Source organism: Homarus americanus, unplaced genomic scaffold (assembly GCF_018991925.1).
Source record: "Homarus americanus isolate GMGI-L3 unplaced genomic scaffold, GMGI_Hamer_2.0 scaffold51859, whole genome shotgun sequence".
Taxonomy (NCBI): Eukaryota; Metazoa; Arthropoda; class Malacostraca; order Decapoda; family Nephropidae; genus Homarus; species Homarus americanus.
The window spans coordinates 4,776,996-4,796,154 of record NW_024711292.1 but is presented as its reverse complement, the minus strand read 5'-3'; positions in this window follow the sequence as shown (position 1 = coordinate 4,796,154).

Below are 19,159 nucleotides of genomic sequence, written 5' to 3'. Positions count from 1 at the left end.
CCCTCCTGCCTGACGCACCCACGGGAGGGGCAGAAGGAGGAGGAGGAGGAGGAGGAGGAAGGAATAAGACCAGAGGGGGGGGGATAAAGAGGAGGGAAGTGAAGCAGGGAGGTTGGGGTAGGTTGAACAGGAGGAGGAGGAAGGAGTGGGGATGGGTATAAGGAGGAAGGGGAGAGGGGGGGGTAAGGAAGGAATTGTATTGAGAAAGAGGAGGAGGAAGAAAGAAAATGAGGGAAAGGCGTATGATGTGGGGTTAAGGAGGACAAGGAAGAAGAGGGGGCGAAGGAAGAATTGGGAGTGAAAACGGAAGGTTGAAGGAGTGGGGAAGGGTAGAGGGAAGAAGGAAGGAATGGAAGGAAAAGGGACGGGGGAAGTAGATGTGAGGGGTGGACAGGAAGGATTACGAAGAAGGAGGAGGAAGGGAAGTGATGAAATAGGAGGAAGGAAGGGAAGAAATTATGATGAGGAGGGAGAAGTAGGGAAAGGAAGAGGGGGAGAAAGAAGACGGCACGACGAAGAGAAAGGGATGAACAGGTGAGAGAAGGAGGAAAGGGTGAAGGAAGAGGAAGAATAAGGGAGGGAGAGACTGGGAGAGGGGAAAGATAAGGGGGAGGGGATTAGAAGATGAAGGATGAAGAGGTGGAGGAGAGGGAGACAGGTGAGAGGAAACTGATGGCAGGTGAAGGTAGATGAGGGTAAGACAGGTGAGAGGGTAGGTGGAAGAAGGTGACAGGTGAAGCAAGATGAGAGAGAGAGAGAGCTGGTGAAGGAAGGCGAGGTCAGGTGAAGACTGGTGAGGCAAGATGAGAGAGAGAGAGAGAGGGAGAGAGAGAGAGAGAAAGAAAGAAAGAGAGAGAGAGAGAGCAGGTGATAACAAGTGAGGGCAAGCGAGAAAGCAGATGAAGGCAGGTGAGGGTAGATGAAAGCAGCCATCTAACACCAGGTGAAAAGACGTGAGTTATTATTGTTATAGTTTTTCTCTCTTCTCTTCATTCACGTAAACATATTGGCCACCCTGTCCTAAGCTGTCAGTGTTGTGGATTTTTCCCCGCCTTCAGCCGCACTTTTTATCATTTGTCTTGGCATTGGTCAATCTATCAATGCTACTGTTCTCCTCAGTTCTGTTGAGGTTTATTTCTTTGATTATGAAGACGTGTGTGTGTGTGTGTGTGTGTGTGTGTGTGTGTGTCCTGGGAAATGAAAATTGATTCCTATAGTTATTCTTAGATAATAATCGATGAATTAACTCTTTTCATATATCTTTTTTTTTTTTTAATTTTCCACGATTTAATTTCTTCACAATTTCACTATTAGTCAGTTAGGTTAGGTTAGGTTCATGGACGTGGATGACATATTTAATAAACATATAGACACAACACTGTACAGTAATTTACACAAAATATTGAAACATTTAAACTAAATAGATGATAATTATTCATTGTAAACTTTATTCATTCTTCAGACACAAGTTGAAAGTCTACAGGAGAAATTGACTCATTAAATTTGACTCGTTCCTTTATCTGACTGATTCACCGAACTGACTGATTCACCTGACTGACTGATTCACCTGACTGACTGACTCACCTGACTGACTGACTCACCTGACTGACTGACTCACCTGACTGACTGATTCACCTGACTGACTGATTCACCTGACTGACAGATTCACCTGACTGACTGATTTCCTCCTGACTGACTGATTCACCTGACTGACTGATTCACCTGACTGACTGATTCACCTGACCGACAGATTCTGACTGACTGACTGACTGATTCACCTGACTGACTGATTCACCTGACTGACTGATTCACCTGACTGACTGATTCACCTGACTGACTGATTCACCTGACTGACTGATTCACCTGACTGACTGATTCACCTGACTGACTGATTCACCTGACTGACTGATTCACCTGACTGACTGATTCATCTGACTGACTGATTCACCTGACTGACTGATTCACCTGACTGACTGATTCATCTGACTGACTGATTCACCTGACTGACTGATCAAACAGGTGTTGCACTCGTCAGTGGTTGGTCCTTCCTCTCTCCTTCCTCCCCCTTTTTTCCTTCTTTTCCCTCCTTCCTACCCTTTCTTCCCTCTTTCCCTTCTCCCTCTTCTTCCTTTTCTTGCTCTCTCTTCCCTCTTTCTCTTCTCTTTCCCCCCCTCTTCTCCTCCTTTCTCCTTCCTCCCCCTCTTCCCGCTTCTCTTTCCTTCCTCCATTCATTAGTCTCTCATCTCTCTTCACAAAAACCGAGAATCACAAAAACCGAGAAACACAAAAACCAAGAAACACAAAAACCGAGAAATACAAATAACAAGAAACACTAAAACCAAAAAACACTAAAACCAAGAAACAAAAACCCAAGAAACAAAAAACGAAACAAAAAACCAAGAAACAAAAAAACAAGAAACAAAAACCAAGAAACACAAAAAACAAGAAACACTAAAACCAAGAAACACAAAAACCAAGAAACACAAAAAACAAGAAACACAAAGAACAAGAAACACAAAAAACAAGAAAAACAATAATCAAGAACACTGTACATGGATCACCTACTTCATACTTCCCCTTCTCTCTCTCTCTTGATTACATTATTATCTTTCTCGTCTCCTCCCCTTTATCACACGTTCTATATTTCCCTATACTCTAATAAGGGAGTAGAGAAGGGGTGTATTTTCACTTTCCTCTTCATTATTTCCCCTTCTTCTTCTTCTTCTTCTTCTTCTTCTTCTTCTTCTTCTTCTTCTTCTTCTTCTGATATTTTCTTTTCACTTTTTTCCCTCTTCATCTTATTATTAACTATTTTTATTATTATTATTGTTATTATTATTATTATTATTATTTTATTATTATTATTATTATTATTATTATTATTATTATTATTATTATTATTATTATTACTATCATTATTATTATTGTTATTATTATTATTATTATTATCCCATCTGTTTTCTCCTCCTCCTCCTTTTCTTCTCTTCCTCCTCATCCCTTCCTCCTCCTCCTCATCCTCTCCCCTCTTCCCTTCCTCCTCCTCCTCCTCCTCCTCTTCCTTCCTCCTCCTCCCCTATCGGTGGACACAACGAGTTAAAACCTTGTTAATTTCCCATTTTGTCCTCCACGTCGAAGGAGTTCAGTTAAATGATCCAGCTGTTTGAGACTCCAGTTTTGGGATCACCTATATTTTCGGTGAATTATTTTATTGAGTACGATGACTTATCCCCCTGAGTACGATGACTTAATCCCATGGTGCACGATGACTTAATTTCCTGAGAACGATGACTTAACCCCCTGAGTACGATGACTTAACTTCCTGAATAATATGTCACTGTACTCAGGAGACTCAGGAAATAGTCATCGTACTCTGGAGATAATGTCATTATACTTACTTTACTAATTTACTGTACTCAAGGGGTCGATGCCGTACTCAAGGGGTTAAGGTATCTTACTCAACTGGCTAATTCATCGTACTCAGGGGGATAGTGTCGTAATCAAGGGGTTATGCAACCTTGCTCAACTGGCTAATTCATCGTACTCAGGAGGATAGTGTTGTACTCAAGAGGATTACTGTGTGTATGTCTGTCAGAGAGAAGCGTGTTTCTTAAGTGTTAAAGGATTTGCATATAAACTTGCCTCATTACTTTCAACAACGTCAGCGATAACCATGTTAATATAATACGTAATTAACAAATAAAAGAAATATTAACAGGATGACCAGAAATATTTTACAATGCGTTATATAAATTGTTGGTGATAATTTTTTCTTGTAAACCATAAGTCAAATTATAAAACTATTTTAAGTGACTAAATCGAAATAGTTTGTTTATTGTGTATCCAAAAACTTAAAAGTATAAATGAATCAGTTATTCTAATTTATTTATTGTGTCCTGAAATTCAAAGTATAAAAGTATATTGATGACTATATAATTTAGAAGATATCAATGCTTGTATCTTAAAAGCAACTTGGCGTCATTGTTTATTTATAGAGAGTGATGTAAATGGCTTCCCCATCCCTGTGGCGTGAATCAATGAGTATCACCCGCACCCTGACTCACCCTAACCTTAAATTGAGAGTGACCTTTAACCGTGAGTGCCTTTTAGCTGAGTGAGTGCCACGTTGACCACGATGCTCTGGCACTGGTCAAGGACACACCGCCTCTTAATGGTCACCGTCACCGTCACCGTTTTTTACATTCGTAAATGTATCCCCGACGCTATCACCTGTTTACTCGACAGTGCCACTACCACTATCCTTACTCGACAGTGCCACCTTCATTACCACTATCCTTATTTGACAGTGCCGCCACCACTACCACTATCTTTACTCGACAGTACCACTACCACTATCCTAACTCGACAATGCTACCACCAGTACCCTTATTCGACCGTGCCACAAACCACTACCTCTATTCTTACTCGACAGTGCCACTAAAACTACCACTATCCTTACTCGACAGTGCCACCATCACTACCACTATCCTTACTCGACAATGCCACCACAACTACCAGCGTCCCTATTCCACAGTGCTACCATCACCACCACCATCCCTACTCCACAGTGCTACCACCGCCACCATCACTCCACAGCCTCACCACTACCACCATCCCTACTCCACAATGCCAACAGCATCACTACCCCTTTACTACCTGCGCCATCACCCTACAACCCCCACCACCATCACACTAAGTGGCACCCCTGGAGGCAGCAGGCTCCCGGGTTCTGGCACTTGTCAAACTCACGCCCGCTCAGGCCGCTTATCTCGCTCATTTGCATGTCCCACAGTAGATGATTGTGATGATATCTTCCAGCATCCGCACCCCTGAACATCTGAGGCCGGCGAGACGAGATGCCTGTCTCTCTCAACCCTTTGATGTGTGGGGAAGACGGCGGGGGCGACCACACTCTACCACAATTTTGAGCGATGCTTTGTGTGTTTGAGGCGATGGTTTGTTGTCATATGGATTCCCATGTTTGTTGCCAGTGATGACCACGGGCTGTAGGTTAGACTTGTTTGTTGAAGGGTTTGAGATGTAAGGCGCTGTGTGGGGGAGTGTGGCAGGTGAGGCAGGAGAGACACTGTTACTGACTCACGTGTTGGGCTTATGTCCCCTTCATTAAGAAACAGGTAAGGTATCAGCGCCGCGCTTGAGACACCTTCCGGCGGGCATAGCACCTTTGTGTGGCCCTCCAGTGTTGTCCCTCGGATAGTAATCACCTCGTCTCGTTTAATGTTAATACTAGAATACACAAGAGGTGGTGTTGGCCCCTCCCTCCTACCCCCTCTTTCTATCATCGTTTTGGTTCTGTACCCCACCAGGACACCCCCACCCCCCTTCTCCTGCGCCTTGTCGTTATATACGCTTACAATTGATTACGTCAGAAGCGATACCATTAACTGAGGTGTGATGTTTACAGTGCCAGAGGGCCAGCCCGAGGGCCACGGGGGTCCAGGCGGGGACTTTCATCAGGAGTGCCACCTTCCCCAGGCCCCTGTCTCTCAGTTTTCAGATTCTCCCGCCATCATTGTGTATGTTGCGTATTCTCCTTCTCCCTTAACTTCAATGTAGTTCCTGTATGATGTGTAGTATTTAAACAAGCATTAATGTGAATAATAGATCTAGTATACAGTTGTTACATCCCTGTTTCTTTCACATCACAAATTAGAGTTCGAGAAATGTGGGGAGTTCGGGTCAGCAAGAGGGTATCACTGGGGACTAATTGCCAAATGTTCCCAGCATGTCCTTCACAGCTGGAGGCCGAGAGTGCCGACTACCATATTATTTACCACCTACTGCCTAGCCTGAGAAGAAGGACATCCTTGTGTAAGTATTATGTTAAAGACTTTATGTCACCTACAGCTGAGAACTACACAATTTTACTCTTGTGAGAAAGATAAGAATATATCGTAAATTTATTGTTCATTAATTAAGAATATACAGTGTACAGGAGAGTGAAACACTTCTTATTCTATTGGGTACAGATTCTCATAAGTTCGTACGAAGAAATTTTCCGTAACTGATCAGTAAGAATTCACCTAACTTGTTAACTTAAGGTAAATCACAAATACAACTCTCGAAAATAGAATAAAAATTACTCTGAATAAAGTACGTTCACTTACAACCATTTAGAGACAATTTTAACGGAGAGAATATTTCCAAAGATTCTGAATGTTAGTTCTATAAGGTGTTAAGTGAACGTTTCCAGTTATGAGTCGTGATGTAATTTTGATACTGTTATTGAATATTACTTTTGTTTCGAGTCAATTAATGATATCATTGGTAGGTCTACGAAAATAAAAATCATTGTCCGGGGTTTTGAGAATCTAGACCAGATGTTATTTCGGGAACCTGGATATATTTCCTATAATTCTCTATGAAATTGCTGGTAAAAATATATATAATTTTCTGAAGTTGTATGCTCTAAATTTACCAAATATAAAACAGAACACAGAAATACGTGTTACAGTTTAGCAGACTTTGAAAAGAATAGTACCTCCGTCATCAATTGGTGGGAATGCTTCACGTTTGTATTGTTTTATTTAATACTTGTTTTTTTATACCTTTTCGTCTTGTTAATTCAGAATCAAAGTACAAGTAAGAAAATACTATCCTGAAACTAAAACCATTTATTTAGGCTTGAGGCAAACACATCCATGACCAAATAATACGTGGCGGCCGTAGTCTTGTTGTCTGTAACCTTCGTCGGATCTTTAACTATCGATGTTTACTAACTCAACTCCTTTGTATTACACTGACACGATAAATTAATTAAGTGGATAAGATTTGCTTTAAGGTTCGTCCAAAATCAAGGGTCTATTGTTAGTTATATCGAAACGTTGAAATTTTCAGGTTTGCCGATAAGTTTCGTTGTAAGTGAGTGTGCACAGAGTAATTTATTGTGTTATGTACGTGACGAAAGCGATGCTTCTTGTCAGTCTGTGAGAGGTTCTTTAAGAGAGAAAAAAGAAATGACAAACAGAAATAGAGAAACAGGGAGAATTAGTCTGTGCTACTTGTGAATGGATGGATCGTGGTTGAATTTGATTTCGGAAGATGGAAGGCAATTTATTTTGAAGCTTGTAATACTCTCACTCTGCCTTGTTATTACATTATCATTTTCTATTTTAACTTTTTCCGTGTCTTAGTCTCCAATTATGATGACTTCGCAGATGGCTAAAGACATGTTCAATATGGATGTACAGTACGTCTACAGTACAGTGTCTTGAAATCTTCTTTTGCTTTCTGTCTCTCCTTTCTCTCTCTCTCTTTTTTTTTTTAGTTTAAAAATTTATTGACAAAGCTTGGAGTACAGTTTGCCTATTCTGAGTAATTCAATCAGGTCTTGACACTGAGGGTGGTATCAGTTCTCACTGCCACGCAGAACAGAGGGTCATACACAAAGAAATACATCATATTAATTAACAGTATATATAGATCATATTCATGTGGACGATGTCACTGTTCACTGCCATGCAAGATAGTGGTTCATATACATTGGACGTCATATTCTAATTGAAGATTAATCAGTGTGGGCTAGCAAATTTGGGATAAACAGCAAGAATGTCCTCAAGCACCCCTGATTCAATGTAGTTATTACAAAGTTCATGATACAATAAGCCAGGTGGCCTGAAGTCTTTGACAGTGTCACATTCAATAATATAGTGTTCAAGTGTATGCTTTAAAGGTTTATCACAATGTTTACATACTGGGTGTTCCGGTATGGGTACAGCGTTACTAACTTGCCAAATGTGTCTGTATCCTAGCCTAATTCTGGCCACGACTACATCACATTGTCTGGTTCTGTCCTAATGCTGGCCATACCGGTACCTCTCGTCACAAAATTTGTCATATTTACCAATGCTACAACTGCCAGGTCTCTGCATTTCTCAGTTCTTCTAGATCAGAGTTCATGATTCTGACTTGAATGTTTTTAAGTACAGCATTGGACAGGCCAAGGTCACGGTCAACATATTCTTTCTTACATGCCTCATTGGCCAGTCTATCAGCACGGTCATGATACCTAATTCCAACATGGGACGGTGTGTGTGTGTGTGTGTGTGTGTGTGTGTGTTGACAAAACCATGGTCGTTATCGCGCCTCCCGTCGTTATTCTCCCGTCATCGTCAGCCCCGTCTTTAGCTATCATCGCCCTAACTATATTGTCAGCCACCGTCAGTCCTTGCTAGCTAACATTAGTCTATCCGCTGGCCTCGTCATCAGACACTATCAGTCATCACCAGCAGCTTCAGCCACCTTCGTTATCAACATCTGCCCTCCCTCGTCACCCATCGTCAGCTCCATCTCCATCCATCGCCAGTCATCTCCCATCACCGTCCTCATCATCTCCAGCCATTATCAGCCATCGTCAGCCTCATCAGCAAACTTTATCCTCGTCGCTGGCTCCTCACCAGACACCATCAATCACTAGAGTTATCTTTGGCCTTTTTCCAAACTCGTCACTAACCTCGTCAAGGATCCACTTCTAATAAACGTCATCAACTTTGCTCTAGTTCCGTTATCAGCGCCATCGCCAACCGGCCGTCAGGCGTCGTCAGCTAAGGCGTTTTATCAGCGTGACGAAGTGTCTCCTCCAAGTTATCATCGCGGGTGCCCTGCTCATTACAGGCAACAAGAGCCAGACGTGGCGGTGACGGTGTGCAGCCTCACGCTGGGGGAACTCCTCTAAAACACTACCCACACAGAAAACGCATCTCATGGGCCCACCGCCTGAAACACTTGCCCCACACCAATCGGATCTCGGGTTTCCACTTGGGCCTGTTTGTGGAGATTAACACATGCATAATGAGTCGATACATACGTGCTCGCTGGGATATACACAGAAATAGCCCCTGGAGAGGTGGTGGGAAAAATTAGTCTTATCTTCAGTGAAAACAGGGTAATTACCTATCTAAATACAACCTGATATGAGCAGGGCCCCCGGGAGATGGTGGCACTGGCCCGGCCCCATGAGTTCTCGCCACAAATTGGATGCGATTTGCTGCTGTTACTCTGCTAATTGACCCGGTCATTCCTCATGTCACTAGACGTCTTTGATCTAACACACCAGAAGAACTGATTCTATCTGGTCATGGTTGTTGATTCTTGTTCTTTCTATGATTTAAGAGTTAGATGAATTAGTTTGTTGATTAAGTAGAAGTCCAGTGAATAGATGTGATTATGCATTATATAGTTCATCATTAAAGGATTAGAATAAATTACAAAACTTCGTAAATTATATCGACCATACTAATATTGATTATAGACATCTGTGTTTTGTTTCGTAATGGAGATCAATCTTAAAATATATAGATAATAAAGGATAATCATAACCTGAGAGAAGATAAATGTAGAACAAGAAGAGAGAAGGAAAATGATTCTCTCTCCTCGGCTTCTCGTACAGTACCCGTTATCTCCTCCTGTCAACTCTCTCTTAGCTCTGTGAGATTTGACAGTCACGGAGACCTAACTAAGAACTTGAGGTCATGTAGATCTTCTCCAGCTTGTTAGGTCCTGGGTGGGTGAAAGTCTTGCCGGTACTTATGACAGTCCGCGTGTTGTCTTAGATACTGTGAAGATATCTCGAGCGATTAAAAGTTTAATAAATATAAATCTCTCAATTTATACGTCTTATGAATTCGGTATTGAGCCAATATTTGTGTTGGTTAGGTTAGGTTATAAACTCGACTTTTATTTTTTTTTTAATCTAAGTTTACAGTTGATCTCACGTGAATTTCTGTTCTCCCTCACTAAGAAACAAGATTCGAAAAAACATGTTAACGTTGTATCAGAAGCAAGATATTCGGGTGTGGTTTCCTCCAAGCTCTCCAAAATTAAACAACCTCTAGCGTATTTTTTAAACGGTAATCTTAAAGGGAATTCGGAACGGATGGACAAACGAATAAGGCTGGAGTCAGTCAGGTCATGAAGTCTAGTTACTGATACATTTCCTAATCGAATAAAATATTTGATTGTCTTTTCAGTTGTTGTTGGTTGGAATATAAATATTTGCAGTGGTACTTTCAATTAATTTCGATAGGTAGAAAAAAGAATTTGAACTATACAATGTTTATATTACCTGTATCAATACCTACCTGATTATTTATATAACTAAGCTACCTTAACTTATGAGCTTACGTTATTGAGCAGGAAATTAGAAATACATACCACTGACACTAGTAATTCCGGCCGGATTACTTAAGGTACACCGGAGTAAAAATATATAACAATAATTACCCATTTGTATCAGAGTCTAGAATAACATTTAATCCTTAAAAACTGTAAAAAAAAAAAAAATACCTGTTTCAAGATACAAACAAATCCCGCATGTGTCTAATGAACTGTGTTGGTGCCTTAAACCCGAGACCAACAGCCCATAAAGTTAACTATCAGTGTCAAAAACTACAAGACTCGACACTAAAAAAAAAAAAAAAAATCAAGCCCATGATGGTAAAAAAAAAGGAGGAGAAATTTTAGCACCTACTGGTAAAAAAAAAAGAAGAGTCGGGAATGAAGATAAAGGTTGAGAGGTAACAAGGAAGAAACTCGTGTTGCAAGGAGTCTTTGGTGAGGCTCGTATGTTCACTCGCCCACCACCATCATCGCCACCACCTAACAGTACATAGCTGGCATTCTTTTTTTTTTTTTGACTCGAGTAAATGTTGTTCACGGCACGTATTGTCGCAGCCGCTTGGCGGCAAGTCGTGTGTCCCTCTCACTCCCTCTTCCTTTTCCACCACCCTCTCACTTCCCCACTCGTTCGTTCATGCTCTTCCTTCACCATCCCCACCACCATCTCTTCCTCTATCTCCTCCACGGTTTACCTCATTCTCTCTTCCTCTTCCTCCACTATCTCGAGTTCCTTCTCCTACTCCTCCCACCTCGCTCGTCTTCCGCCTGCCAGAGTAAGACACGCTCACGGCTCCCTGACACGTCTTTAGTATTAGTCTTCGCTTTGGGTTGATTCAAAGATATCAGCTTATGTGATTTTTGTCAGCCTTTCAGCAGTTGTATAGACCCACTTTGTGTGTGTGTGTGTGTGTGTGTGTGTGTGTGTGAAGTATAAGGCTTTTGGGGGATCTTTCAGCAAGTTATACACTACCCCACGCTCACTAAGTCAACATCCCTCGCTAAAGTAATGAATTAGGACACGTAACTCTGATGTAGGACAAGTAATTAGTCGTCGTGAGGTATTTGTTTATTATTCCCTGTTCGGATATAAGACTGAGGGCGTGTTTAAGAGGTGGGTCCATAGGTTGACTAATGATCCCAGGAGTCCCCGACAGGTGGGTGAGTATACACCTGTTCTTACTCTGAACTACACATTAATATGTATATAGAGTATCAAAACACATGTATATATAAATAGGATACACACGCACGCATAAAGGGCCAAAGGCGACAACATAAGATGTCTAAAGCTTCTTAAGATCTACTGAAGTTTGTTTGTTGGTGTTCCGCTCAACAATGTCCATCGTTAGAATTCTGCTAAATTTCTTAAAATATTAACTCGTTACAACTTACAATTTAATGTAAAAACATTTATAGTTTTAACTGTAAAAAATGAATATGGAAAAATACTTTTACTTAAATATAAATAAATTATAATGAAACCCCCTTTTGGGGGGGGGCATAATTGTTATACTATACACGGGAAATAAAGCTTCGGTTATTGTAAGTTACGTCAATCTATATACTGACTGCACAGGGTTACCATAACACTGGCGAGATAAACCATGTTACCAGTTGGTATAAATAGCATCCTATTTATTTTGTACTTTTTCCTCAGTTTCAGTTCTCGTCTGGTCTAGGTAGTGACTCCATGCTTAGGAAATCCTTTATATTTTCACACCATTTTTTACTTAACGCATTTGACTAAAAAATAGGCTGATATACGTAGAGTACAATACTTGTATCTTTTATTACACACTCGTATGTACACGAAGTATAATATGACTCGAAAATTACTATAAATAAGCTTTTCAGGTGGACATAAGCAAAAGAGTTCGTTGATTCAATAGATTATATATCAAGAAGATGTTTCTGAGAAATGCTCTGTTTTCTTCACTGACAGAGTGGGGGTCCAGCACTGTCCGGGCGTGTATTAGACAACCTAGAGAAGCGGTCTTCTGAGATTTATAAGTGTATATTTTCCTTCCTCGCTGAGATGTGAGAATTAACTGGCTAGTTTAAGTTACGACAACATAAATGGGAAACTATATGATGCCTTAATTATAGACGCCACCGTAATTAAATGAGATCTTTCGTTCGTAATCCTTAATTATGGGGCAAATATCGTACGAACCTTTGAGAATTTCCATCCTAATCCTTCGGTCAACACCTCGTCACCCTCACCCCCCCCCCCCTTCCTTCCTCTATAACCGGTAAATATCCATGAAGATATACATCAACTTGTCCTTACAAAGTACACCCTTGTTAATTTAAACAAAGAGGCGAGAAAGAACTTTTTTCTGGCATGAGCGCCCCTCGTATATTGGGCGGAGGAGGAGTAAGTGACGCACCCAGATTAAAGACCAGAGACGCCTTGGGGCCCCTCTTAAATTATGTAAGAGGTAAGACGATCACCGAGACGACCACTGTTATCACTCCCGCACAAAAGATGGCGCCACCGGGATTGAAAATATTTGTGTTGTGAGTAAATCGCCCTCCTGAAAGGCAATAAGCCAGCTCTCACAACACCGGGAGGGAAAACTGCTCCTGTGCCACCAGGTAGTAAGCTGCAGTTTTAGCAGACGCGGGCTGAAGTTTCATTTCAGGTTTGGGGGGGGGACAAAGAGCATCATTTTTTTTTCCGTTTATCCTGGGTATTAGACGGGACCCCCAGAACATGAACCTCAGGGATCTCGGGGTCAAATTATTTCTCTGATCTTGTTTACCGATCAAAGCGTGATTACCTCGTTATCTCTAAACAACCTATTTCTGTCAACCCATTATTCTTTCCTTAAGTACTCAGTAATTGCTTAAAACCATGTATTGTACTTCACCCACACAAAACGATACCAAAGACACTTGTTCCAATATAGAGATACAAAACGAGTAATGCACAATACCACAAACCCACACTGAAAACGTAGGCACACCTGGTCAAGTACCTGTACAAAAATAGGCATCCATTAGCGAGTCAATAATGATAAAAAAGCAAAAGGGGGAACCACGTAGCCGATCCACAAATAGAAAACAAAAGTGTCGGACGGTTCGTTACCTGAGAATAGACGTGAATCATTGGCCAATAATTGTGTGGTTGTGTCGGGCCAGGCTGAGCGCTGTTGTGTGTGTGTGTGTGTGTGATATTTTGTGTTGCTGAAACGTACGCACACATCACACACACACACACACACACAGGTAAGAGTTCGCACTGCTGTGTCTGTCTTTCTTTTGTGTGCGTTCAAGAAATCATCGGATTATTTTCAGTGAGGATCGAGAACTTCTTAAAAGATTCTTTAAGACAACTTGAAAGTCGGAGGGAGTCTTTGGCGGCTCCTCACCGCCCTCTGTTTGTCGCCATGTTTTGTTTATCCAGACATTTATTTATTTATTTATTTATTTATTTATTTATTTATTTAAAAATTTATTTATTCATTTATTTATGTTTAGTAGTAGTAGTAGCATCAGTAGTATAATAACTTTAATTATTACCTGGTATTATTATGACCCGGAATTCTTATTATTTATTCGAAGATCATTGATGGGTATTTTATTATCGAGTAGTTGAGTCTTATCTCTATGTTACCTGTTGGTAATATATATATATATATATATATATATATATATATATATATATATATATATATATATATATATATATATATATATATATATATATATATATATATATATATATATATATATATATATATATGGAAAGGTAATTCCAAGTTGTAATGTTTTTTTTACTCGGTTTTCATTTTCTATTATTCAGTACAGGTGTTATTAATTTGTTATTGTAAAATAAATATGTTTATTAATTGTTTAGCTGTGATTGAGATATCCAGGAGAAAAACAAGAGAACTTATGAAGAAAATTAGTGAGTTTAATGGCTGTGGCAAAGACCATTACCCCCACACACACACATATACATAAATAAGCACGGTGACTAACGAGGGGTGAGGCATTAATAGCTATGATATCACTCTGTGTTTCTGTCACCTTGACGAGGAAGACCTGATGGCGAGTGTGGTTATTTTGACAGCTGAATCGTCCGAATAAGAAATAGCCGCACACCTACGATGGGGAGACACTAATTTTGGTGCGATTGTGGTGAGAGAGATATACAGTACCGAGGATTATTTTCATGTCCCTGTACTGTTTTTTTTTCTCATTTTATATTATCACTGTTTTGTATCCAGTGTTCGGGAATAATGATACTAGCGGCCGTCAAAGCCATGCAGAGACAGGAGAACCAAGTGCATAAACAAGGTGCTGACACACTAACAAGGTGCTGACACACTCTTCATGGTAGATTATATAAGTGTATCACCAGCTAGAGCAGTGTACACTCTTAGTAGTTATTTAGTTTGGGAACAAAGGATTTTTAAAAGCCTGCGTTGTTACTTTGTTCCCACGAAAGAAACAGTTCCAAATGGATTTAGATCACCTCAGAAACAAGTCGGGCTCATGGTTATTCCAGTCATCAAGATAAAAGTAAAGTGATTATAATTGGCATGACAGGAGAAAGATGACATAGAACATATTTAAAGAAGGATGACAATAAGCGACTTACATTAAAGAAAACTGGGTGGAGAAGGAATTAGGAGTGATAGTTGTCAGTTAATTGATATATAAAGATTATAGAAATAAATTAAGCTGAATCAATTGATGAGTGATCCAGTGATCATTCATCCACCTAGATGATGACAACATCAAATAGTTGTATAGAGCCCTGGTGCAGCCACATTTAAAATATATCAGCGTATTATGTCAATCCCACAAAAATGAAAGACATCCCCAATATCACGAATATTCAGAGATGGACAACGATGATGTTACCCCACGCTAAAAACCTTGAGTTGTGAAGATCGTTTGAGGAAACTGAAGATTCCAGCAACAGTGTAGCACAAGTATAGCTGATACAGTATATGATTTAGGGTTTTAAAAATATACAAAGGATCGACCATGAAGAAGCTTGACCACCCGTGAGAACCATACTAGCAGTACTAGATATATCACATTTAAGCTGCTCTAGAAACGCTCACACCAAGCTGAGACAAAACAACTTCTCACTCCGCATTCTGGACGTATAAAGCAGCTAACCTGAACTGGTGTTCACGTCTAAATACATGTTCAATGTGAAGAAAAGACTAAACAAGCAAGGGGCAAGCCAGGATGCCATGCAAGATGACAGAGCCTTCAATAGCTGTTGTAGAGTTACCAGCCTTCCCGATAAGGCGCAGAGTAACGTCAGGGAGACAGATTTGGTGTTGAATATACAGTACCGATTGTTATACAAACAATGGATGAAGATTTGAACTCTAGAATATTCGTGAGTATCATAAGTATAAATAAACTTAGTTCGGTACAGTAACACACTAAGCAAGAAATAATATTAAACCCGAAGCCACAAGTCCTAGGAATTACGATAATATATTACAATACTGTGCGGTATAGTTGCTACGGTAGAAGTCCTTCTACAAAGGGGAAATGGAAAACGTTTTTATTTATCATATATGTGAAACAAACGACTCCAACTTAAACTAAGCATATCGAGCTGATCATAATCTAACACTTTAGTAGATAATGTTATGTTAGATTTGTTTCATGTAATCCAGGAAAAAATGGGGAAATTTGACTTCTTATAGATCGTTGACAAAATAGCTTACCTAGTAATAGGTAGTGAGGAATAAGAAGAAACCCTATTTTAATATCCCCTCCTTTACCCAAACCTAATGTCTCCACCTTATGTGGTCAGAAATGTTTCCTTTAATTATAATTTAATTTGAGCTTTACAAGATGTACAAATTACTTTCTTTAAAATTCTAGTATTTTTTTATTTATGGGGAAAGAAAGAAAAATAGAAATCGTCTAAGAATTGGAGTCTCGTCCATTAATAGTTGTGATATACTTATGTAATTTATGGAAGCTAAATATTTCTTTAAGTTTAATTGATCTGAAATTATTGTGAGAAGAAAGAGAATCAAGCAACGAAACTATTATGGTCTAATGAGAAGGTCGTTTAGGTAACTAGACGGTCCGTCGCTCGTCACGATCTTCAAGAGTGAGTTGCTTCCACGCCTAGAGTATTGTCACTTCGTCTAGTCCCCGAGATATGCTAGAGACTGTCAATCGATTGTATATGTCCAAAAGAGGGCCACTAGACTGGTGCCGGCTCTACGGAACCTCAGATACTCAGAGAGATTAGAACGCCTGCAACTACTTAGCTTATGCTACAGACGGGCAAGGGGCGACCTAATCGAAGTGTTTAAACATCTCTGAGGGCACTACTCGATCGAATGTACATTGGAGCTGGCGGCCGCCCGGGGCAAGGGGTCACAGCTCAAGGTTGAAGAAGCCACAAGCCCAGAAAACAGTGAGGGCAAACTTTTTCGGAGTGAGAATTGGGGACTCTTGGAACAATCTGCCAGAGAGTGTTGTGACGGCACCGAGTGTGAGCTCATTCAAGGCCAGGCTTAACCAACACGAGCAGGTTCCGATATATTCGGGAGCCAGTTCATGCCCAGTACTTGCAACAGTGCGCAACAGAGACGTGACTGATCGCCCAAGCGGCTAACGAGACGATCAGTGGTGAAGAGAATAAAAGTAAAAGTAAAAGAGTATTTAGAAAGAAAAGAGGATAGGTTTTCTTCAAGTACCCCCAATGTTACTTTTTCATTTTCTTTGATAATCTAATAAAGAAAATGAATTATTTGGGTAACTTATAAAAAAAATTCTTATATAATGCAAATATGGAAATTTAGTCTTAACAGGAAATTCATAATTATCCATAATTTGCTTCATTAAAAAATACTTGACTTTTATAGACCTCCTCAAAACACTTTTTTTTGTATAATGAAGTGTATTAAATGCTGATAATGTAGAAGGGAATACTAATTGTATGTACAGTACCGTACCATTTACACTAATGTACTGGTGTTCAAACATAAGTAATAGAAGAATTTTACCAACTTGTGTGCAAGAACATATTTTAATTTCATAAACAGTACAGTGTATCACAGCAAAATAAATACAGAAACTGAACTTGATCTAAAATCATTCATGTAATATTGGTATGCTTGAAGCACAGGACCAATGGTTATTGTGCTTCTTCCATGACGAGTACTGTACATGTATGATTAAAAATAAATCAGTCCTAAATAATTTTATTGAGTAATATTATAAAAGTAAGAAGATTACCCTTATTCCTGGAGCCAGGTTTATATCTATGATTTTTTAAAGAGAAAGGGTGAAATATCTTGAATGACTCCACACATCTACTACTCAACTTCTAATTTCATCATCTGTCAATGCATTTATATTACCTCTTATTACAGTGTAAATATATAAAGTCAACTGAAAATAAAGGAAACATAAGCAAGAGGTGAAGCGCTTTCCCAGCAGAGCCCCGTATGTTGATGTCTCATATTAATGACATTTTATGCCCCCCCCCCCCCCCCCTTCCTTCTCTCTCTCCCCCCCATTTTTTTCTTTTCTATTTTAATTGCATTTGTATTGAATATAAGAATTGAAATTAATTCATGTGTTCTCAATGGCTGTTGTGGCCATGTTAATTTTTTTTTTTTTCTGATATGCATGCTCAGTATTCAATTAATCAGTCAGAGTACCGTCCACATATTTAAGGGTTGGCGACCATAGTCCTCCGCTCTAAACGTTTTCGGGCTGTTGTTACCAATCCTCTAAGTCTAAGGTTTTGTATCTCTATAGGGACACAGTTTTTAATTTCATTCATCCGTCCAAGTCTCTGCCTCATCTTTGCCCATTAATATTTTTTATTATTCCTTCATCCCTAATTATATGATCAAAGTAACTCTTTTTTTCTATTTTTGTACATTTCAAGTATTTCTCTTGACGTTTGTGCTAATCTTAGTACTTCTTCGTTTGATTTGCAACGCCTGGACCCCCCTCCATTTCCCCATCTCCCTGTCTCCTTACGTCTCACCACCACATCACCTTTACCTGCCATCCAGCTTTTATCAGATAGTAGGCAATGACGTTATATTTGGCAATGTAATCTAATCTGTAGCCATGCAGGAAGTTTCGGCTTTCTTAAATAGAGGTAAAATCCTTTCTTAACATCGTTAACTGACCATTATAAAGAATTTGCTTCTGCCCTTTTTCCTCATTATACTATGACGTCAAGAAACACGTTGTGCCAATTCTCACAAAACCCGACAGCCATTGTGCAAGCGATTGTACCTGGTGTCCACAGTCAAGCGAAAACCACATTTTCTCTATAGCTAGAACAGATCGGAACAAATTACCTGATCACAGTAAAACTGTAATGATATCAAACAATTCAAAGCTAAAACTAAAAAAAAAATACACAACAGATAAACCTGCAGCAAGAGAAGAGTGAGTTTTATATTATTAAACACCGTCAGTCTCAGTGCAGATATACTATTATTGATTACTAACGAAGCCTAAGCAAAGGACCCTACTGGAAATAAGCATCTGGTGGATTTCTCGGCAATTGTTGTATAGCTGTACTGTCTAGGTACAGTACAGTATATATAGACAACTGATTGTTAAGATTTACAGAATATTAGTGGAGTTACCATATATAGAGGAAATTTTTTTAACATAACTAACCTAAGCTAACCTGATCTGACTTACCTAAACTAAACTAAACTAATACAACCGCCTAGGTAGCGTTAGGGTGTTCCATCACGGTGTGAACATGTGTGTGGGGTGCTCCGGGTCGATGCAGTTTTTTTTCTATAAACAGCATTGGAAACTGCACTATATAAACGGCATTGGAAACTGCACTATACTATTTATGATGAACCAGGTTTGACAGTATTATGTCAATGTAAAGTCTTTTTACGAAAAACAGTAGTGTGTTAAAATTTATTTCCTTTTTATAATTACAATCAAACTGGCTCTTAGCATTTAGTTTTTGACAGGCAACAGTTGCGTTTATAACTTTATGAGAGTAAAATTTCTTAGAATTTCACACTTGTTTGTT